This window comes from Stomoxys calcitrans, chromosome 2 (assembly GCF_963082655.1).
Source record: "Stomoxys calcitrans chromosome 2, idStoCalc2.1, whole genome shotgun sequence".
NCBI classification, from domain to species: domain Eukaryota; kingdom Metazoa; phylum Arthropoda; class Insecta; order Diptera; family Muscidae; genus Stomoxys; species Stomoxys calcitrans.
The window spans coordinates 157083907-157107658 of NC_081553.1; the positions used below are offsets into that span (position 1 = coordinate 157083907).

The window sequence follows — 23752 nt, forward strand, 5'->3', positions numbered from 1 at the left end:
TTGATGTGTTAAAAAATGAAAATTTTTCTTTTCTTGTTTTTTATGTTCTATGTCGAAACATGTATATATAATTAAAAGCGCAGCTGCATCAGCCGCTGCATCGTCGCACATGTTTTTTTAAGTTTCCTATCAAAAGAAAAAAAGAAAAGAAAAGAAAAGCACAAACCGAAGTTCAAACACAAAATGAACATCATCCGCTTCGTAGCATATGCTTACTCTTCAACGTCAGCCGAATTATGATTTGTTCGAGCGTGTGTGGAGAAACGGTATGCAATAAATCGCAGCAATAAATTTGCAAATCACACCAACAAATCGTTCGTCTATGGCTAGCTTTAGCTAACACGAACTTAATTTTTTGGGGATTATATTAGGGAAAGAACATTGTAATTGAAGATTTTTTGGGAAATTTTTCTGGGATTTTAGGGATTTTCCTTTAAAAGAATCTGGCAGCCCTGCCAAATGGCAAGTGAACTTACCTCTTGAGTGCATCCTGGGCTGAAACTTCAGCCAAGTGACACTGAACTATTTGTATACTTTTCTAAAGTTCTCCGGTTATAATTTATGTTGAAAATCATCAATTAGAAGGCATTGGGCTGGTTCTGTTTTACAAACCTTATTGTTAAACCTAGCATTTGTTTCTTGCCTTTGCAATTAATGGAAATGCGGATTTCCTTGCAGCACAAGATTTTCTCGCATTAATTTCATAAAAAAGAATAAATTCAACTCCTAACATTTCTTTATTTGTTCTACGCTTTCTCACTCCTCAAAACAGATTTTTCTAAGGAAGATTAAAATTTGATAGAAACAATTGTGTTTGGTAAGTAACAAAGACAAATAATGTAAAATATATGTCAAATACTGTTGAGTTTTAGGAAAGTTAGTTGTGTTGAAGACATCGAAGATTTGCAATTCGAATTGTGAAGGCGCAGTGTATGAACTGAACGAGAACAATTTTGAGGGTAATTCAGCAATGCTAAACTTTCGAAAAATAATACTACTTCTCTTGGGACTCACAAATCTTTCGTATTGCTGATTAAAGGCTGGTACTGCATTTCAAGTGGACAACTGTCAAAAACGTGTTAAATAATTACACACTATTTTTAGCCAAGAACTTTAAAGGAACAATTAATCCTTGGCGAATAGGAAGACGGAATTGTGCACAAATTTCTTGTAAATGGTTTTTGGTATTAATGCTTTTCACAACTATTCTCCTCTGGTTTCTGAATAGCTGTGAACACCATATAGGTCTATTATTTGTTAGCACTAAAACTTGTAAGGTCTTTAAAATATTGTGAAAAAATGAGTTGAAATATAATATTTTTAGCATCGGTTATTGCGGCCAGAAAACTGCTCGACTTAAACATGCAAAGGAATCCATTTAAACTGATTTGAGCAATTCCCGACTTCACTAAAACTTGGTTAAAACTTTGCTGGGGGTTAGTGCTTAGTACATCCCCAGTTGCCTATCTATGCTTATGGCCACAATCCGACAGAGTACTCATTCTTTCTTACTACTTTTTTTCAGAAACGTCAGATCTCCGGTATGGATTTTTTCAAAATAGTTATGCTATTTTGAAAAATCCATGCTGATAAAAGTTTCTTTATTTTCATAAAGCCAGGGAGAGCTAGTACACACATAAACTAATACATTTTGTGCAACATATTTCGTTTCTGTTGTAGACACAGTTTTTCATGCGGAGGGAGTTATTCTCGTCAAGCTCCTGTAGGTGAGCATGCTTGTACCAATCCAGCTGAGCTACTCATGGTAATGATAAACACCACATAGATCGAACCTCAAAGTTCCAGCTTGCGTGTTGCTCAAAATTTTTTTTTGAGGTCTGTCGAGTACTGAAGTACCATACTCGCTTATTTACTTCTTCGGTGTTGTTGTAGCAGTTTGTTATGTTCTATCTTTCGTTTGCTTGATTCTGTTGAGTGTCAAGATCCAGGAACTCTGCGACGAAGATGCGGTACGTACAGAGGGATCTGTGTCTGAATCGAGTTAGACAGGTGAGGTGTATCGTGTGGTCCCTTGGCACAATCGGGACATGCATGTTTCACGTCGGCATTAATCCTTGTAGAAGTTGAGGCGGCTGCATCTGCCGAAACGTACTTGAGCCAGAACTACTCTGGTTTGCCGGCGGAGGTCTATTTCTTAAGGTGCAATGGGAGGCGGTCGTTCTCCAAGGTCTATATTCACCCAGTAGTTATTTACCGCATCTACTATCTTGTCTGCATGAATGTTGTCTAGACCCGCTTGATCTAGAGGTTCCCTCTTGTAGCGCTGAACCTCACGCTCAAGATCATGGTGATCTACCTAAAGGCTTCTGGGCAAAAGATGATGATGATTGCGATGGTCTCTGCTATAACAGCCCAAAAGGAATTACTTAGCATGTAGTCATGTCTTCGCGCTGATAGGATCTTTGCTTCCTGATGGAGGTGGTCCACATGAGAACGGAGGAGACATCCCGTCGCAGTATGGAGGGCGGCATTCTGACAGATCTGAATATTATTCCACTGTGTGTCACAGAGCTGTCGAGACCACGCTGGTGCTGCACAACTTACCACAGACGGGCCAATTGCCTGAGGACCTTGTTTCTATTTTTGACTTTATCGCAAATTGCTGTGGCATGTGGGGAGAATGTGTAAGACCTGTCAAATGTAACGCCAAGTATTTTGGAACCCTTGATCGTCGTAATCATTTCCCCATCGACCATCACAGTCAGATCGGTGAATGCCGCATATTTGTAGTGGACAGTGTGGCTGAAAATTTGGTGGCAGATATCTTCAGATTTTTTGCAACCAAGTATGAGACAAGTTCATTGAGGTAGACGTTCAACATATCGCAGATGTCAACAATGGGTGGGGGGCCTGATGCCATGATGGTACAATCGTCCGCATATGATACGATCTCTATGCCTTCTGGAGGGGGAGGAATGGAGGAAAGATAGAGGCTAAGAAGTGCCGGAGATATCACCCCGTCTTGGGAAACTCCCTGTTTCACTCTAGGGTGCTTCGACTTCTTATCCCTAAATTCCACAAATGACTGGCGCCCACACAGATAATTCGCTACCCAGCGTTTCAGGCCTGGTTGGAGGGACGTGTTGGCGATGTCCTCAAATAATTTGGCATGGCTGACCGTGTCGAATGCCTTCGATAGGTCCAGTGCCACGAGGACCGTCCTATCACATGGCCTGGGTTGATTGAAGCCACGGCAAATGTGTGTGGTGATGGCATGCAAAACTGTTGTTGTGCTGTGCAGTCTCCGAAATCCATGTTGATGCTCGGCGAATGGAAATTCTCCTACGAGGCTCGAGAGGAGTAATGCCTCAAGCGTCTTTGCTACTGGTAAGAGAAGGGAAATCGGCCCCCCCCAAACTCAGGTCCTTTCCAGGCTTCAGTAGCGGGATCATTCTTCCCCTTTTTCAGACATCGGGAACTATAAGAGTGTTCAGGGACAGGTTGAGGACAGTATTAAGGTACTCAACTCCAGATAAATATAGAGATTCCGTCGGGGGCCAACACCTTGGATGATTTGGCGCCACGGATTCGTTACTTCGCCCACGGTAAATTGTGATGGCTGTCCATCGGCTCGGAGACCACGAATACGACGAATGGCTCTCCTTGCCCTGCCACTCTCGGGATGCACAATAAATTAAGAGTTGAACAACCTGGCATATCCCTTTGGATTAGTCTCAGTTACGTCGCCAAAAGTGACTGAGGTTCTGTTATCCCTTCTACCATCTAATGTTTTGATTTGAGTTACATGAGGATTATGCTGAATTTAAAACATTCGAGGCCACCCACGCCTTCTGCAAGGAGAAGAAAGAGGGGGCCTCATCCATTTCTATATTTTGGTTTCATATTTACACAAATATTGGTTTAGTTGCTTAGTTGGACTACTGAAATAATGATGATTCATATGCTAAGACATTTTTCAACAACATCATTCTGATTCATTTATGCAATTCGATTGCCTTTTATAGTTGGAGATGATGTATTATTTCAGTATGCATAAATGTGTGTTTAAGTGCCATCAAGTTAAAAGCTTTGTTCTTTTTAATTTCTTTTTTTTAAGTAGCTACTGCACTGTTTACGTGCTGTTATCATCCAGTATCATAATAATCTCAAAAATGATTCTAATAATTCTTTTTCTTATCAAAAGTGAGTAAACGATCAGCATCAGCGCTAGATATTACCAGCACTATGGTAAAATTGGAAGTTTACAAGAGTCTTTGGGCTGGGACAGGAAAAGAGAAAGTCATCGTGATGTAATTGTGTTTGCGATGTAGTTTAGGCAGCGTCCGCCAAATATACTCTAGCATATTAAGATTCAAACGGAACAAAGGCCTTTCATTGCGATCACGAGTCATGTGGGGTTTCAGAAGTCCTCGCCCTACCATAAAAAGTATCTGATCCTTATTGTTGATGTTACTATAAGGCAGACATTTGGCCAATAATTCATACAAAACAATGCCAAAGGCATATACATCAGATTGGAAAGAGTAGGGATTCTGCTCCTGCATACGTATGACCTCAGAAGCCATCCAGAGAATACTGCTAGTTGGTTGACTAGCTTGTTTCTCACCCGACGAGTTTTCGCATTTGCCAGACCGAAATCCCATATTTTCACCGAATACTCGTCTTGCAAGAATATGTTATTGGATTTGAGATCTCTATGTATGATATTTTTGGCGTGTAAATAATCCATTCCTTGGGCCACTTGTCTTCCAATTTCTATGAGAGTTTTCAATTTAAATTTTGTCTCTTTCACATGAATATGCTTGTAGAGACTGCTGCCTTCGCACCATTGCGTTACAATGGCCAAAGAAGATTTCGAAACACAACCCATGAACAAAGGAATATTGCAATGCCGAGTTTTCTTCAACATGGTAACTTCATTTTTGAAGGCTTGCAACTGAGCCAAGCTAGTCGTTTTCACATTGAGGGTTTTAACCGCCACCGGGCCATGCCAATGGGCTTTGCATACAGTCCCAAAGGAACCTGAACCAATTCGAGGTCCTATTAAAATCTCTTCGGCGTGTATGTTCCCATTTTCCTCCGAGGATCTATTGGAAGACAACAAGTTTTTATTGCTCTCATCTGCTGACTTGGCTCTTTCCCTTTTTACATGTTTGAGCGAGCTGGTGGGTGAAGCCTGCGTTGAATTGAAATGGTCACCAGCATTTTGTAACGGGTCATGAGCATGCATTAATTTGCATTAGGCCTCGGTTAAGGGTTTGATGTTATTGTAGCAAACATTGGGAGCTGAATTTGAACGATCTTGTTGACTTATAGACCGTGGATGGCGAGCCTGATAATCTTCGTGTCAGTTCAATCTAATATGGCTGGGCATGACAGGTTCCCGATGAAGTTTTTTAAGATTATTTTCCCTATATTTCGGATGTTCTTATTTTGGTTAAAGCTCTATTACAGGGCATGTAGCTGCCTTATGACATGTCAAAGTTAGCATATGTAGAGTTGTACATGTCGTGTGATACGAACGAAACTGGCATATGAAAATCACTTCACATTCGTGCAAAAACATAAAGAAATCAGCTGTTTTGTTGTCAGTCGAATGAAAACAAACCCAAATTAAATTGTCTTCGCAAAATTAGGCTTTAACCAACTGACTCACAACTTTAAAAATTTTTACGCATAAAAAAATCCGCTTTTGCTCAAATTTTTGGTTTTTTTCGTACGAAAATAACATGCTGGTGTGATAGCAAAAATGATGAATCGTATGTTAATTGACAATTTTGACAAACATTTTCAATACATGTGCTCCTATAAGGAAAACGGGCAGCACCGGTAATGTATCAGAATGTAGACCAATAGCATTGCTGCCGCTTTTACATGATTGTCAATGCGGATTCAGGAAGAATAGAGAGACATCCATGTTGCTTTTACGTTTTTCCTACCAGATTTGGAATTGCGTGGCGAATCACAATATCTGTATTTTACTTTCCTTGGATTTAGAGGAGCCCTTTGATCGGGCGGATTAATTCGTCTTGATTAAAAAGCTGTCCATTGTTTACGGTCTTAGTAAAAGCGCGTGTAAACTTGTTTTCCTATTTAGTTGATAGAAAGCAATTTGTTCAGATAGGTGATATAACTTTATCTACACTGCCGGTAAAAAGTGGAGTTCCTCAGGGATCTGTACTCGGTCTCCATTTATTTTGTTTTTGAACGACTTATTTGAGTCCATAGCGAATTGCTGCTCCTCATATGCGGACAATGTTAAGATGGTGTTTATTGGTAGCCGTCGCTCTTTGAACGTTCTTCAATCGAAGATTGGTTTAGCCTTGCCTTCCTTGGCTTCATGGATGACTGCGAAACCTCTGTCTCTGAATGCGGCAAAGACTAAGGCTATTTTCTTCGGGACAAGTTACATTCCAGATTTGAGGCTGGTTTATGAAATAAATTGTCATACGATTTACATATTGATAATGTTGTGGCTAAGGTAACTCATTGTTTCCGCTAGCGTTATAGCACTGATTTAGTATAACCTCGATATTTTAGACAACGATTGGTCCATGCTCTAATAATGCCTCATTTACTGTACTGCCTTGGGGTATATTCAGGTGCCACTGCAAGTAACATGTATAAGATTAAACTTGCTTTAAATAGAAAGTACGTTAAATTTGTTCTTGCAGGTTATTCGATCATACTTCCCGTTTGTTAGAAGCTTTCTGGTTATATCTGATTATATTCTACAAAATCTATAAATCCCGTAATCCACTATTCCTAGTGAATATGTTTTAATTTTCTCACCCTATTCGAGTTAATCGGGCATGTTTTCAATTATGCCAATTATATATGTATATCGAAAAAAAAACTCCTTCGCCACTTTGATGAGATGCAATAGTACGATTTATTTTTTTCCTTTCGTACATTTTTAATGTTTGTTGAACATTAGTAGATCTTGTAGATGCAATCCCATGCCAGCCTGTTGTACGCACCGGATTGACTCGATGGAATCCTTCATCGGCAAGGGCTGCCGCCTCAATGTACGTCTTCGTCTTTTTTTCGTCATGGGAGAGGCACATACCGTGTGCCTTCTTTGCATGACTTTGGCCCCTGCCGGGATTGAAAAGGACCCCGGACCCTGGTTCTGTTCGGTTTGCCAGAACCACCTCCATCATCGGTCGATGTCGGTGAGGTGTAAACGGTGCATGGAGTGGGTACATTTCCGATCTTGCTCTGGCCTTACATCACTACGGGAGTATAGTCACACTGAATATGTTGCAAGGTGCTGTGCGAACATAGACAGCAGTGGCTCACAAGCGTCGTTGTCGTCGCCTTCTGCGTCCTTGGGTCGGCTTCAGAGAGAACACCAATCGGCGTTTCAGTGTACTTATACCCCTCTCGGATGTGCTAGTTGGCGAGAGGAAATTCCGAGACATCATAAATGCAGCAGCTGCTCGCTTTATACTAACCGGTCGAAACCTCAAGTGCGGCCCAATTTTCCGGCGCATGCAGTAGTACTCCCAGACGAGCGTGATGGGTTTCGTTGTGCGGACCTCACTAACCCCAGAATCAGCGAGCTGAATCTGGAAATAAATAGGGTAGTCAACGAACATAAGTGGAATTTGTGGCTCGAACACTTGAGGCAATGTAACTTAGGCACTGGTTTAGGCAAGCTGTGGTCTACTGTTAAGTCACTCGAACCCCGGAAGACGGGATGATGGGACCTGTCATTTTTGGGGAAGTAACCGTGACTGATCCGAAGAGATGCGCCAGGTTGTTCAAACAGGGATGTCCCCAAGGTGGGGTGATATCTCCGGCACTGTTTAACCTCTACCCATCCTCCATTCCACCCCCTCCAGACGACATAGAGATCGTGTTATATGCACGATTGTACGATCATGGCATCAGGCCCCACACCCATTGTTGACATCTGCGATAGGTTGAACGTCTACCTCAACGAACTTGCCTCATATTTCGCTGCAAGAAATCTGAAGATATCTGCCACCAAATCTTCAGCCACATTGTTCACTACGCGTGAGGTGAATATTGAGCTAATATTCAGATCTGTCAGAGTGCCGCCCTCCGAACTGCGACGGGCTGTCTTCTCAGTTCTCATATGGACCACCACCACCAGGAGACAAAGATCCTACCAGTGCGAAGACATAACTACATGCTGTCTAAGCAATATCTTTTGGGCTGTTATCGCAGAGACCATCCAAATCATCATCTTGTGGGTAGATATCCACCGCCCAGAAGCCTTAAGGTAGATCTACATAATCTAGAGCGTGAGGTCCAGCAATACAAGAGAGATATAGCGGCATGCCAATCAGGTCTAGAAAACATTCATGAAGACACGATAGCAGATGCGGTAAATGGCTACCTTGTGAATGTAGTTCTTGGAGAACGACTGCCTCCCATTGCACCTGAAGAAATTGACCTCCACCGGTAAACCAGACTATTTCTGGCTCAATTAAGTTCCGACAGATGCAGCCGCCTCAACTCCTACAGAGCCTCAACTTCTATAGAGCCTCAACTCCGACGTACAAGATGTATGTGCCGATTGTGACCAGGGACCGCACGATACACGTCACCTGTTCAACTATCCCGCCAGACCGACTCGACTCAGACCCAGATTCCTGTGGACGCGCCCCATCTTAGTCGCAGAGTTCCTTGGTCTTGACATTCAACTGAATCATGCAGACGAAAGAGAGAACACAACAAACATCTACAACAACCTCTACCTATCCTCCATTCCACCGCCTCTAGACGGCATAGGGATCGTATCATATGTGGACGATTGTACGATCATGGCAACATGCCCCCCACCTATTGTTGACATTTGCGGTAGGTTGAACGTCTACCTCAACGAACTTGCCTCATATTTCGCTGCAAAAATCTGAAGATATCTGCCATCAAATCTGCCTCCCATTGCACCTGAAGAAATTGACCTCCACCGGTAAACCAGACTATTTCTGGCTCAATTACGTTCCGACAGATGCAGCCGCCTCAACTCCTACAGAGCCTCAACTCCTACAGAGCTTCAACTCCTACAGAGCCTCAACTCCTACAGGGCCTCAACTCCTACAGAGCCTCAACTCCTACAGAGCCTCAACTCCTACAGAGCCTCAACTCCTACAGAGCCTCAACTCCTACAGAGCCTCAACTCCTACAGAGCCTCAACTCCTACAGAGCCTCAACTCCTACAGAGCCTAAACTCCTACAGAGCCTCAACTCCTACAGATCCTCAACTCCTACAGAGCCTCAACTCCTACAGAGCCTCAACTCCAACAGAGCCTCAACTCCGACGTGCAAGATGTATGTCCCGATTGTGACCAGGGACCGCACGATACACGTCACCTGTTCAACTATTCCGCCAGACCGACTCGACTCAGACCCAGATTTCTGTGGACGCGCTCCATCTTAGTCGCAGAGTTCCTTGGTCTTGAAATTCAACTGAATTATGCAGACGAAAGGTAGAACACAACAAACTTCTACAACAACCTCTACCTATCCTCCATTCCACCGCCTCTAGACGGCATAGGGATCGTATCATATGTGGACGATTGTACGATCATGGCAACATGCCCCCCACCTATTGTTGACATTTGCGGTAGGTTGAACGTCTACCTCAACGAACTTGCCTCATATTTCACTGCAAAAATCTGAAGATATCTGCCATCAAATCTTCAGCCACATTGTTCACTACAAATACGCGTGAGGTGCGTAGGGAGCTGAAAGTGATGGTCGACGGAGTGACAATTCCGACCATCAAAAGTCCCAAAATACTTGGTGTCGCATTTGACAGCTGTTACAAATTCTCCTCACATGCCACAGCAATTTGTTATAAAGTCAAAAGTGGAAACAAAGTCCTCAAGTCACTTGTCGTCGGCACTAGGGCTGCTGACAAAGAAACCTTGTTGACAACGTGCAAACAATTTATTTATTTAATCAATCCGAACCCAAGTGTATGTATGTTGATAGAAATTTAAACAAAATAGGGATTAATACATCTTTACATAATACTTGTATATGTAATTGTTAAAAATTTTAATTTTTAGTATACAATTTTAATGAAACCAAAATAAAATAATGAAACCAAAAAAATAAGATTTAAGACCCTAAATAATTGAAATAAAAAAGAAACAATAAAATTAAATTAAAACTAAAACCCTAAGACCCTAACGCACATCCTTTTAACAATAATAAAATATATGTTTATGAAACGTAAAGGTGATGTGGTAATTTTCAATGAATGAATTAAAAATTGATTCTTTATTTAGGTTAATTATTTAATATTTAGTTATTTTAAATTTAGTCTTTTTTTTTAAATGTGCTAGAACATGCTGAAAAATATTTTATATGAGCAGGTAGATTATTCCAGAGCCTTGCAATGCGAATTGCGAAAGATGCTCTACAAGAAGTTGAGAGTTTCTAGTAGTATTTAAAAAATGAAAGTGCGACAAAAGATAGGAGGGCTGGCATCGTTTAATAACGTTAAAAAAGAAACAGAGACATCTAGTGTCCAAAAACTGTTCAAAGGGACAACCGAGAAATTCCTTGGTAAAATGAAGATAGTCACGTCTACAGCTTTTTCCATAAACAAACCGGAAAATGCTGTGAAAACAAGATTGCAATCTGGTGATGTTAGAGCGATTTGATCCCATGTAAACTTCGGCACCATATAAAATATGAGGCATGAGCAAGGATTGTGCTAACATATATTTAATTTGAGTTGGTAGTATAATATTTAGACTGTAAAGATATAAGATGTAAACGAAAGATCAGAAGATGAAGAAAAAGATGAACTAACTACATTATTCTGGAGAAGTATACTGTGTTCTGCATGATCATTTCGAGATCGATTAAAAACAATACATTAAGTTTTGCTAATGTTAATAGTAACCCTATTGCAACGAGCCCATTCACAGATACGACCAATATCAGAATCCAAATTTGACACACAAGTCTCTATAGAACTATTTGCACTAGTGCTAAATTATCATTGGCATATATAGCCTAGTCAACATTTTGTATACAACGATACACATTATTTACATACAACATAAATAAGATGGGCTTGAATTGAGTTGATATTTGAGCTATGGCCACGGCATAAAACAAACTGTCTATGGGCACCATTAAATTCATGTTTGAGTTTACCGCAAAGAAGATTATGATCAACAGAATCAAACACCTTGCTTAAATCAAGTACAACAAGAACAGCAGAATTAGCGATCTGCCTCAATTACGATCCGGCAGATACAGCCGCCTCAATTCCTGTACAGCAAGGATTGATGCCAACGTGCAAGTTGTATGTCCCGATTGTGCCCAGGGACCACACGGCATACGTCACCTTTTTAACTGCCCAGCCAGACCCACTCATCTCCCGGCACGGGATAGCTGTGAGCACCACACAAGCTGGAACATAGAGGTCCGATTAGTGTGGTGTTCATTGTTGTCCCGAAAAGCTTAGCTGCGAGCTACTTGGCGGGTCCACACGTTGCGGATAGTGGAATTATCCATACAGAGTAGCTGTTACTGCAGTCGCGGAGAATCAGCGATATCGAATGGAGAGTCTCAGTGAGAGGCCGGGTGACACTGGGTGTTGCACAAATACTGAGCATCATCTCGTTACGACAAGGCAATGATAGGAATTTATACTCTACAATTATCTCTTAATTAAGCTTAATTTACAAATTTTATATTTCATATTGATTTGTGAAGTTTCATGTTTGAGAGTAGTACCATTGTAATTTTATTGAATGGGCTCTTATAAGGCTTTAAAATTACAAAATTCAGAAATAAAAAAGTTAAATGTAAATAACCAATGGTAACGTTCGCAGATCGTCGAAGATGGAGCGCAACGCGTAAGCTCACCATTTAATTAACAATTTAAACGTACCTTAAAACCATAGCTACTCATTATACATAATGTAACTTCAATATTTTAAGGAACATCTCAGTATACTCAAATTAGCAAACGTTATTCTTCCATAATAAAGTTAACCTCTTTAAGGGTATGTGAAGAAAAAAGAAAACAAGAGAAGATTTAAACAAATATAATTAAAGAGTTCCAAGATGCAGCAATAGATTCTTACGGTACGTGTGGGAGTTGTCAAAACACTGTGAGAGTGTAAGGAAGCATTTACAACAATCTGGCTGTTCTAACAATGAAGGAACCTGGAGAAGATGTTCATCTTTCTTCTATATATATATATTTTTTTTTCGTCCTTTGTGATACCACAGGAACAGAAGAAGGAAAATGCCTTCTAGTTCCTACCGTTGAACCATCTTTAACAAGCCCTAATAACTTTCGAATGTTCACATCCTCTTAAACAGACAGGTTCTCAAAGAAATGAGTACCTAAAGTGGAACTCCTTCTAACTGCTAGTGCGGGACAGAACACAGAAGGTGTTCTATAGTCTCTTCTGCCTCGATGTCCCTACAGCTTCTGCAAAAGTCGTTGCTGGCAACCTTCCGTCTGTCAGCATGTTTTCTGATTAGACAGTGACCTGTCATGACGGACACAATGACTTAGACGTCAATTCTAGCCAATGACAGCAAAGCAGTAGACCTTTTCAAGTCTAGATTAGGCCACATAGTTTTGGAATGCTCACAGCCTCCTCTTTGTGACCATCTATCATTCGTTGCCCTTCGGGCCTGGACCTGAAAACTTAGCTTACATGTCGCTAGAGGCATACCCACAGATTCCACTGTCCCTGGAATGTGTAAGGTAGTTCTTAGTCTCGCAAGCTCGTTTGCTTTAAAATTCCCTGGGATATCTCCGTGACCCGGCACCCAGAATAGGTGAATTTTGAACTGTTCAGCCATCTCATTGAGAGATCTGCGACAGTCGAGGGCGGTTTTTGTGTTCAGAAATACGTTATCCAGGGATTTAATGGCTGCCTGGCTGCCTGAGAAGATATTTATGCCACCACTTCCACTTCCTTAATTGCACAGATCTCTGCTTGAAACACACTGCAGTGGTGGGGAAACCTTTTCGATATAACCAGTTCTAGATCTTTAGAGTACACCTCAAAGCCCACCCGGTCGTTTAGCTCGGAACCATCCGTATAGAAGTCTATGTAATTTCTGTAACCAGGGATATCGTAGTTCCAATCGGTTCTATCAGGAATAGTGGTAAAGTAATTTTTATCAAAAAGCGGCTCAGGTAGGGTGTAATCCACACTGCCTGGACCATCGGATATTGTATCAAGGATAGCACAGTGTCCGTAGCCGCCACATGACCAATGAGAAAGCTCCCTTAACATCACGGCAGGGGTCGCTGCAATTTGGGTAGCCACAATATCCTGAGGCATAAGATGTAGCATTAAATTCAGTGCATCAGATGGTGTCGTTCTCAGTGCGGCTGTGATGCACAAACAAGCCATGCTTTGGATCCGGTTAAGTATTGAGCAGTAGGTGGATTTTTGAAGCGCCGTCCCCCAGACCACAACACCATATAGCATAGTAGGTTTGACAACTGCAGTAAATACCCAATGCATGAAACGCGGTCTAAATCCCCAACTTTTGCCAATGGCTTTCTTGCAAGTGTCTAGGGCAAGAGTGGCCTTTCTTGCCCTTTTCAAAATGTTGGATTTGAAGTTTCCTGTCCAGCAAAACATCTAGGTATTTTTCGCTTTCTGTAAATGGAACATTCTTTCCACCCAAGGAGACAAGTTCCACTGTAGGCAACTTGAATCTCCTGCTGAATCTCCTTCTGTCTTGCACGGATTTATACCCAGACCACTTTCGGTAGCCCACTTTGCTGTTGCACGTAGACCTTCCTGAAGTATATCTCTTAAAGTGCTGGGAAACTTTCCCCTAACCGCAATTGCAACGTCATCAGCATACGCGACCACTTTTACGCCTTTTTCTTCCAGAGACAATAATATATTGTTAATGGCTATATTCCAAAGTCGAAGACACAGTACACCTCTTTGAGGTGTTCCTCTGCTGACTCATCTTTATAGATCTACGGATCCCAAGCCTGCTGTAATGCATCTTTTAGTATGTAAGTTATTAACAAACTTTTTTACGGTAGAGTTGATGCCTAGAAACTCCAACTCCTTCATGATTGCCGTTGGTTTTAGAATATTGAAAGTACCTTCAATGTCAAGAAATGCTACTATTGTATATTCCTTGAAAGCGACAGAACCCTCTATGCAGCCGACTAGGTCGTGAAGGGCTGTTTCAGTGGATTTGCCTTCATTATATACATGCTGCTGCTGCGCCAGGTGATCTCTAGGTATTTTTGCCCAAAGATATGTTTCTATCAACCTCTCAAGAGTCTTCAGCATAAAGGATGACAGACTTATAGGACGAAAATCTTTCACCTTCGTGTGGTAGGTTTTTCCTGCTTTTGGAATAAAACTACCTTCGTGTCCCTCCATACCACAGGTATATATGACATTCTGATACACGCAGTGTATATCTCCCTAAGCCAGGGAACCAGTCTATCAGACACAGCTTGTAATTGAATCGGTGATACATCATCAGGGCCTGGCGTCTTAAAGGAATCGAAACTCCTTATCGCCCAAAGGATTTTCGGCGCAGACACAATTTCCCTAATAACTTCCGAGGAATGCATATCAGTGACTTCTTCTGGCCCCACGTTGTCCGTTGGAGTATTTCCCGGCAGATGTGTATCAAGGAGTAGTTCTAGTAGTTCCTCACTAGACATTCTCTGACTTCTGGATATACCCCACCATAATAGGTCTCGAGGACAGAATCTTCCTTAGCCTAGAGGTTTCTATACATATACATATATACATATATATATATATATATATATATATATATATATATATATATATATATATATATATATATATATATATATATATATATATATATATATATATATATATATATATATATATATACTATGGATCTCCCACTGTCCTACCGACCGTTTTGCTGTTCCACAATGTTGCATGCGCATTCGCCGCCCACACCCTTATCTCGGACTACGTCGTCCCGAAAGGCTTGGGGTTAACCAAGTTAATTGACGGCATTCACCACCAAATCGTCAGCCCTCTCATTTCCCCTTACTCCGTTATGGCCCGGCACCCAAACTATGCGGATTTTGCCATCCTCTGAGAAGGCGTTAATCTCCTTACACTGCAAGACTGTTCGTGACCTTACCGTCCTTATTGTTATTGACCTTATGGCAATTTTACTGTCGGTAAAGATGTTTTTCTCCATAGCAGTCTGCCAAACTACTGAGGCGTAAGTAAGTATTGGTCTAATCACGCTCCTCTAGAGCCAGTGGACTATCCTAGGATTCAGGATTCTACATAGTGCCCAACATCTGTGAGCCTGTAGTACTCTCCTGAATGTGACACTTCCAATTCAGTTTCCTTTCCAAGATCACACCTAAGTTTTTGACCTTGTCAGATATCGAAATCGTCTTGTTGAGGAAACGTGGTGCGTTAAATTGCCCCACTTTGTCTTGCAGGCATATTTCAGTCTTTTCTGGGTTAACATTGAAACCTCTGGATCTAGCCTAGTCATATGCTATATGCAAGACCTTTTCGGCCCTTCTGTATAGCTCGTTCGGATCCTTACCCCTTACAAGTATTATAACATCGTCTGAGTAGCAGACTGGTTCAAATCCCTCCTCAGTCAGCATCCGTAATAGGTCATTTATGGTGGCCACCCATAGGAGTGGCGATGTGTGGCGTGCCCTGTGCCACTTTCTCCCTCATATTTATGCCATGCGATACACAGGACCGGGTCCACCCGGTACTGGTCTAAGGATTGGATCAATGTGTCGGTCCGTACATTGTTAAAAGCCGTCTCGATGTCAATGCATACCGCCAGTCTCCACCGACCTTCCCTTGACATAGGTATGCTGTTTGTATCTGAGCAGTTCGCTGGACGTCCTACTCTTTATCATGGTGTCCACAATACGTTCCATGGTTTTGAGTAGAAAGGACGTAAGGCTTATAGGTCTGTAGGCCTTTGGTGTCGCATAACTTGCCTTGCCGGGCTCGGTATAAACACCACCCTTGCCTTCTGCCAGGCTTTCGGAGTATATGCAAGTCCTAGGCACGCTGTGAAAATTTTGGCCTGACGAGGCGCCAGATAATGTGCCCCTCTCTGTAGTATTTTCTGTAGTATGTAGTCCGGGTGACTTAAATGGTTTAAAGCTCCCTCAACATGTCCTCCGTTGTCTCTGCTCTCACTCCCATGTCGTCTACTAAAGTTTCATTTTGGACATGGGTTTCTGAGAGAAACTTTTATACCCTCCACCATAGGATGGGGGGTATACTAAAATCGTCATTCTGTTTGTAACTACTCGAAATATTCGTCTGAGACCCCATAAAGTATATATATTCGTGATCGTCGCGACATTTTATGTCGATCTAGCCATGTCCGTCCATCCGTCCGTCTGTCTGTCGAAAGCACGCTAACTTCCGAAGGAGAAAAGCTAGTCGCTGGAAATTTTGCACAAATATTTCTTATTAGTGTAGGTCGGTTGGTATTGTAAATGGGCCATATCGGTCCATGTTTTTATATAGCTGCCATATAAACCGATCTTGGGTCTTGACTTCTTGAGCCTCTAGAGGGCGCAATTCTTATCCGATTAGAATGAAATTTTGCACGACGTGTTTTATTATGACTACCAACAACTGTGCTAAGTATGGTTCAAATCGGTTCATAACCTGATATAGCTGTCATTTAAACAGATCTGGGGACTTGACTTCTTGAGTCTCTAAAAGGCGCAATTCTTATCCGACTTGAATGAACTTTTGCACGAAGTATTTTGTTATGATATCAAACAACTGTGCCAAGTATGGATTAAATCGGTTCATAACCTGATATAGCTGCTATATAAACCGATCTTGTGTCTTGACTTCTTGAGCCTCTAGAGGGCGCAATTCCCATCCAATTGGAATGGAATTTCGCACGACGTGTTTTGTTATGATATCCAACAAGTGTGCTAAGTATGGTTCAAATCGGTTTATAACCTGATATAGCTGCCTTATAAACCGATCTTGGGTCTTGACTTCTTGAGTCTCTAAAAGACGCAATTCTTGTCCGACTTAAATGAACTTTTGCACGAAGTATTTTGTTATGATATCAAACAACTGTGCCAAGTATTGTTCAAATCGGTTCATAACCTGATATAGCTGCCATATAAACCGATCTTGTGTCTTGACTTCTTGAGCCTCTAGAGTGCGCAATTCTTATCCGATTGGAATGGAATTTCGCACGACGTGTTTTGTTATGATATCCAACAAGTGTACCAAGTATGGTTCAAATCGGTCCATAACCTGATAAAGCTGTCATGTAAACAGATCTGGGGACTTGATTTCTTGAGCTTCTAGAGGACGCAATTTCTATCTGATTTGGCTGAAATTTTGGTTGACGATTTTATTCTTACTTTCAACAACTGTGCCAAATAAGGTTCAAATCGCTTCCTAACCTGATATAGCTGCCATGTAAACCGATTTGGGACCTTGACTTCTTGAGCCTCTAGAGGTCGCAATTATTATCCGATTTGCCTGAAATTATGTACGACGGATCCTCTAATGACCATCAACACACGTGTTTATTATGATCTGAATCGGTCTATAGCCCGATACAGCTCCCATATAAATCGATCTCTCTATTTTACTTTTGAGGTCCCAAAGGGGAAATTTAACACGAGTCTCCAACATATAATTTAATTGTGGTCCAAACCGGACCATATCTTGATATCACTCTAATAGCAGAGCAAATCTTTTCTTATATCCTTTTTTGCCTAAGAAGAGATGCCGGGAAAAGAACTCGACAAATGCGATCCATGGTGGATGGTATATAAGATTCGGCCCGGCCGAACTTAGCACGCTTTTACTTGTTTATCTTGTCGGCGTCATTAGCGCTATCGACCTGTTCGCAGAAAAGCTTCTAGCAGGCACGTTTTGCTGCTCTGGTTATCATATTGTATTCCTTGAGCCGTATGTAATGCACATCCCAATAAACTTCCGATTTTTTACGAAGTGCTCGATTAAAAAGTCTACGGGTCTCTTCCCCAAATCGAACAAGTTAGTATTGCACCATTTATAAAACTGGTTAAAATCGGATTGCAGTATAAACTGGTTAGCCTCCTCATTAAAAGAATAGAAAATCTTAACATCATCTGCATACATTAGAACCTGATCACTCTAGGCAGGTCATTTATAAACAATGTAAACAAGACCGGTCCGAGATGGCATTTTCTACTTACACCATTTGAACTCTGCCCATTAGGTATGATCTTATCCAGTTCAAAAATGCGTTAGAGAAGCCCATAAGATACAACTTCAATAATATTAGTTTATGATTGACCTTATCAAAAATTTTGCCAAAGTCGGTATAAATACAGTCAGTTTGATATCGGCTTTTAAATTATTCATTCTTAAAGATTCGTGATTGTAGAACGATGTTTCCGGAAACCATGTTGAAATTTACAAAAAAAAGATGAAACTTGAAGGGATAATACCTCAGTTACCATCTTTTCAAATAATTTAGGAATTGTATTTAATTTAGCGTTTCCTCTACAGTTCGGTGCTTTAATACTGCTACCCGATTTAAATAAAGGTACAATAAACGTCCACCAACCCAGGTCCTTTTGTGGCTGGATTGGCGGGCTTATTGCCTTGAGTACCACTTATTTTTGCCTTCATTATTTTACGAAGGAAATAGGCTCTTTGCACTCAGTTTCTCCGGGTCTCAGATGCCAATATTCCGAGAACTCGTAAAATTATGTGGATGCAGGTGTATTTATTATAAGTCTTTAGGCGTTCATTTATGGTAAATTAGCTGGCAATTTAGAACTACTGTTACCAGTACTTTTTGTCTCTTTCCTTAAATTTTAAGTTATATGTTTTAAGTATCGAAAGACCAAATACGAATTATATTATATTTTAAAAGAAGAAACATTAATTTAAACAATTCTTAAAATAGAAAAAGCTTTTTCAACATAAGCATTGTTGCATTCGACATCGAACACAAATTCGGATTCTACATTAGGTCTCTCCGCTTTACTCTCTTTTGGTATTTATTTGAACTTAACAGCCGAATTTCACAAAACAGCTGTTCTATGCTGCAAATTCCTGCTGAGAAAAAATCTCCAGTAGAAATTTGCAAGTTCTCAATTACCAAACACTCAAATTTGTGCTCGCTCTCACGCACTTTCCCGCTCTCTTCTGCTGGCAACTAAAGAACGCGAACGACTTCCAGTAACAATTTGTGCAAATTTGCACACATTTTTGAGTACGCGAACACACATATTATCTGATATATTCGACAAAGACAGATTTGCAGACCGTTAGGACGGATGAAATATTTAATATAACTACCCTCTTCCGAAATTGATTTGATTCGACGAATTCATGTGAGCAAACACCATGCAAATTACTGTCCATGAAAAATAGGACAGGGATGGAAACACTAAAGCAACTACTTATTTCCCTTTGTACGTATTAAATGTTATGTATTTTTCTCAATTAAGCTTTGCGCTCCCTAGGTTCTCAAGAAGTCAAATCTGGAGATCACCTTTTTAGGTTGAAGGCCATGATAGAAGTCTTTGTGCGCAATTTAAGCTAAACCATATAATATTTGTGTCTTCTAGCGGCTGGACAAGTCAAGAAAGAAGATCGGTTTATATGTGCGGCGTATCTAAACATGATCAGATTTGGCACATTTTTACAGCAATGATCTACATCAAAAAAATAATTTTGTGCAAAATATTTTGCTGCTAGTTTTACACATAAAAAAGTTTCGCGATTTCGGCAGGCAGAGGACAGAACTAGATTCACTTAAAATATGACGATTAAGAACAAATGTGTACGAATCGTACACCAATATTTTGAGGTCTAACAATCGAAAAGACGAAATTTGCGTAACCCCTCTTTGTGTAAAAGCATACATATAATAGTGGTACTAACTTTGTCTGCTGCTATTTTATTTGGTTCAAAAATTAGCAAATTATAGAAGATTGTACGTTATATGCTTGCAAAATTGAAAGATAAGATGGAATATAATTTTTTTTAATATTTATGAAATTTCTGGGCTTTTTTTAACTTTTAACCATTTAAAACAGCAGAATATGTTTGCTGTTTTTGCACATAAAAAAGTTTCGCGATTTCGGCAGGCAGAGGACAGAACTAGATTCACTTAAAATATGACGATTAAAAACAAATGTGTACGAATCGTACACCAATATTTTGAGGTCTAACAATCGAAAAGACGAAATTTGCTTAACCCCACTTTGTGTAAAAGCATACATATAAAAGTGGTACTAACTTTGTCTGCTGCTATTTTATTTGGTTCAAAAATTAGCAAATTGTAGAAGATTGTACGTTATATGCTTGCAAAATTGAAAGATAAGATGGAATATAATTTTTTTTTTAATATTTATGAAATTTCTGGGCTTTTTTTAACTTTTAACCATTTAAAACAGCAGGATATGTTTGCTGTTTTTGCAAAATATTACTGCTGTCCCAATTTTAGCAGAATTTCTGAGCACCACACAGGCTGGAACATTGAGCTCCGATCAGTGTGTGTTCACTGCTGTGACGAGAAGCTTAGCTGCGAGCTATCGGACACGTCCACAGGTTGCGGATAGTGGAATGCCCCATACGGAGTAGCTGCAACGGCAGTCGCGGACAATCTGCGGTATCGAGAGGAGAGTCTCAGTGAGAGGTCTGGCGGCATGCTCGTTATGACAGGGCGGATTATTGGCGCCTTTAAATAACCAATGGCCAACCTGTTCCTGCGGCGATCAGTCCTTTGGACCGGAACGAGCCTCCATATGAAAATGTGGATACAACAACAACAACAACATAACATTTGTGTTGCAGTGATGAAAAACGCATTTTCCAAAACCTCTCAACTAGTGTAAACGGTTGAGATGTTTTTCAAAAACTACCAGGATTCACTAATAGAAGGTTAGGTCACATGCAAAACACAAAGTGGATAGGCCCCATAAACATCATTAAGGATGTCAAATCTGACGATTTTTTTTTTCAAAGATGCTGTTGGACGCAACGTTACGGTGAATGAACACATTTCGAACCGAACACTGATTTTGGTAATAAAATTCAATGATCTGCAAGCGTTGCTCGTTAGTAAGTCTATTCATGATGAAATGTCAAAGCATACTGAGCATCTTTCTCTTTGACACCATGTCTGAAATCCCACGTGATCTGTCAAATACTAATGCATGAAAATCCTAACCTCAAAAAAATCACCCTTTACTTATTTCCCTTTGTACGTATTAAATGTTATGTATTTTTCTCAATTAAGCTTTGCGCTCCCTAGGTTCTCAAGAAGTCAAATCTGGAGATCACCTTTTTAGGTTGAAGGCCATGATAGAAGTCTTTGTGCGCAATTTAAGCTAAACCATATAATATTTGTGTCTTCTAGCGGCTGGACAAGTCAAGAAAGAAGATCGGTTTATATGTGCGCCGTATCTAAACATGATCAGATTTGGCACATTTTTACAGCAATGATCTACATCAAAAAAATAATTTTGTGCAAAATATTTTGCTGCTAGTTTTACACATAAAAAAGTTTCGCGATTTCGGCAGGCAGAGGACAGAACTAGATTCACTTAAAATATGACGATTAAGAACAAATGTGTACGAATCGTACACCAGTAGTAGTAGTAGTAGTAGTATTTATTTTCATAATTCTTTATGTATACAATGTGTGGTAAGATTTTGTACAATATATAAATAAATACTTAATATTAATCTCTAAGACATGACATATTGTCGTTAGTCTGCATATGGGGTTTTGCTATTGTTATACATATATATACAGATAATATTCAGTTTAATAGTTGAATTCATTTATCAGATTTAGCCTGTATCTCATAGCCATTTTGGTGTATTTTGCAAGCCGTGTCCATTCTACAACTGCGCCATCAAGAAGACTTATTACTTCGTTTTCTGTTAATATTTCCTTGTTAAAATATATTTTCCTAATTTCTTTTAACACCGGGCACCGGCCTATGAAGTGTTCCACGTTTTCTATCTCCATTGTGTTGCAGAGCGAACATATTTCGGATCCATTGTTCCTGTATATATTACCATTTAGAATCGTTGTTTCTGTTCTGATCTGTAGTATGCATCTTATGTCTTCGATCTTATATGATGTTTTTAAATAGTTTGCTCCTTGCATAGGATCTAAATTTCTGTATATCCTACTTGTGCTCTGCTTTCTCGACATATATATATTATAATTCTTTACTCTTAGTGCTTGTAGCAGTTTAGTTCCGTTTTCTTTCCAAGTTGTTTTGTTCAGATTGTTTATTGACCACTCAATATCATGTTCCGCTCCCATTTCATTTAGGCGTTTTACCCAGGATAATTTGTTCTGCAGTATTTTCTTTGAAAGAAGAAATGGTAGACGAGATTCGTCGTACTCAAATAGAGTTTTAAACACATATCTTATGTTTAAATCTAGTGTAAATATATGTCCATTTTCGATGGAAGTTTCTAGCATTATGGCGTATGTTGGTATGCAATCTGGGAGATTAAGCATTCTCTTGATGAAATATGTCTGCAGCTTGTCAACTTCCTCAAAGTGTTTGTAACCCCATACTTGCGCAGCGTATGATTGTATTGATCTGCTAACGGCTAGAAAGAGTTTCCACTTAGATTGAAGTGGTACATCCTGTTTTTTTTAGAAAGTCGTTCCATGTGCTATTTATACTAGTTTTTGCTGCTTGATTCCTTTTTTCAACATGCTTGCTAAAGCTCATGGATGGTGTTAATGTTACTCCTAGATAACAATATTCCGATGTTATCGTCACAGGATTCGATTTAAATGTCCAGTTTTCATTTCTGGCTATTCTCCCACCTTTTCTAAATACCATAATTTTTGATTTATTTAAATTTACTTCGACTGTCCATAGTTTACAATACTCTTCCAAGTTGTAGATCATTTGTTGTAGCACATTTGGTTCATCGGCTAGTATTACGATGTCATCGGCATATAGAAGTAATCTTACATTTAATCCATTTAGGTTAACTCCGCCTTCTAGAGTGTCATGCAGGTCATTTAGGTACAGAGCAAATAATAGCGGTGAGAGTAGGCATCCTTGTTTGACACCTGACGAAGTATTGAAGTATTCCGACAATTCATTTCCGGTCCACACTGCTGATGTTGTGTCTTTATAAACGTTTTCGATAAATCTTACAGCTTTCGTTGACATGCCTATCGATTGCAGTTTGAATATGAGCGCTTTCCTTGAAATGTTATCGAACGCCGCCTTAAAGTCAACGAAAAAAGCATACGTTTTCTTTTTTTGGCTGAATCGTACACCAATATTTTGAGGTCTAACAATCGAAAAGACGAAATTTGCGTAACCCCTCTTTGTGTAAAAGCATACATATAATAGTGGTACTAACTTTGTCTGCTGCTATTTTATTTGGTTCAAAAATTAGCAAATTATAGAAGATTGTACGTTATATGCTTGCAAAATTGAAAGATAAGATGGAATATAATTTTTTTAATACTTATGAAATTTCTGGGCTTTTTTTAACTTTTAACCATTTAAAACAGCAGGATATGTTTGCTGTTTTTGCAAAATATTACTGCTGTCCCAATTTCAGCAGAATTTCTGAGCACCACACAGGCTGGAACATTGAGCTCCGATCAGTGTGTGTTCACTGCTGTGACGAGAAGCTTAGCTGCGAGCTATCGGACACGTCCACAGGTTGCGGTCCACGGCAGTCGCGGACAATCTGCGGTATCGAGAGGAGAGTCTCAGTGAGAGGTCTGGCGGCATGCTCGTTATGAC

At 40.2% G+C, this 23752-nt stretch overlaps 1 protein-coding gene and 1 pseudogene across 3 annotated transcripts in view; one reads left to right on the forward strand and one right to left on the reverse strand.

Moving 5' to 3' along the window:
• The first annotated feature begins 496 nt into the window (after positions 1-496).
• The window catches only part of LOC106092660 (myosin-I heavy chain), a 306781-nt gene continuing 283525 nt past the window's right edge, over positions 497-23752 (forward strand). For 2 of the 3 annotated variants that reach the window (XM_059362006.1, XM_059362008.1), the window contains exons 1-2: positions 497-817; positions 873-959. The gene's annotated coding sequence lies outside the window, so the exon portion shown is untranslated. The remainder of the gene's footprint in view (positions 818-872; positions 960-23752) is intronic. The other variant, XM_059362007.1, reaches the window with a different exon arrangement.
• Positions 4074-23164, reverse strand: LOC106092661 (raf homolog serine/threonine-protein kinase Raf-like; annotated as a pseudogene).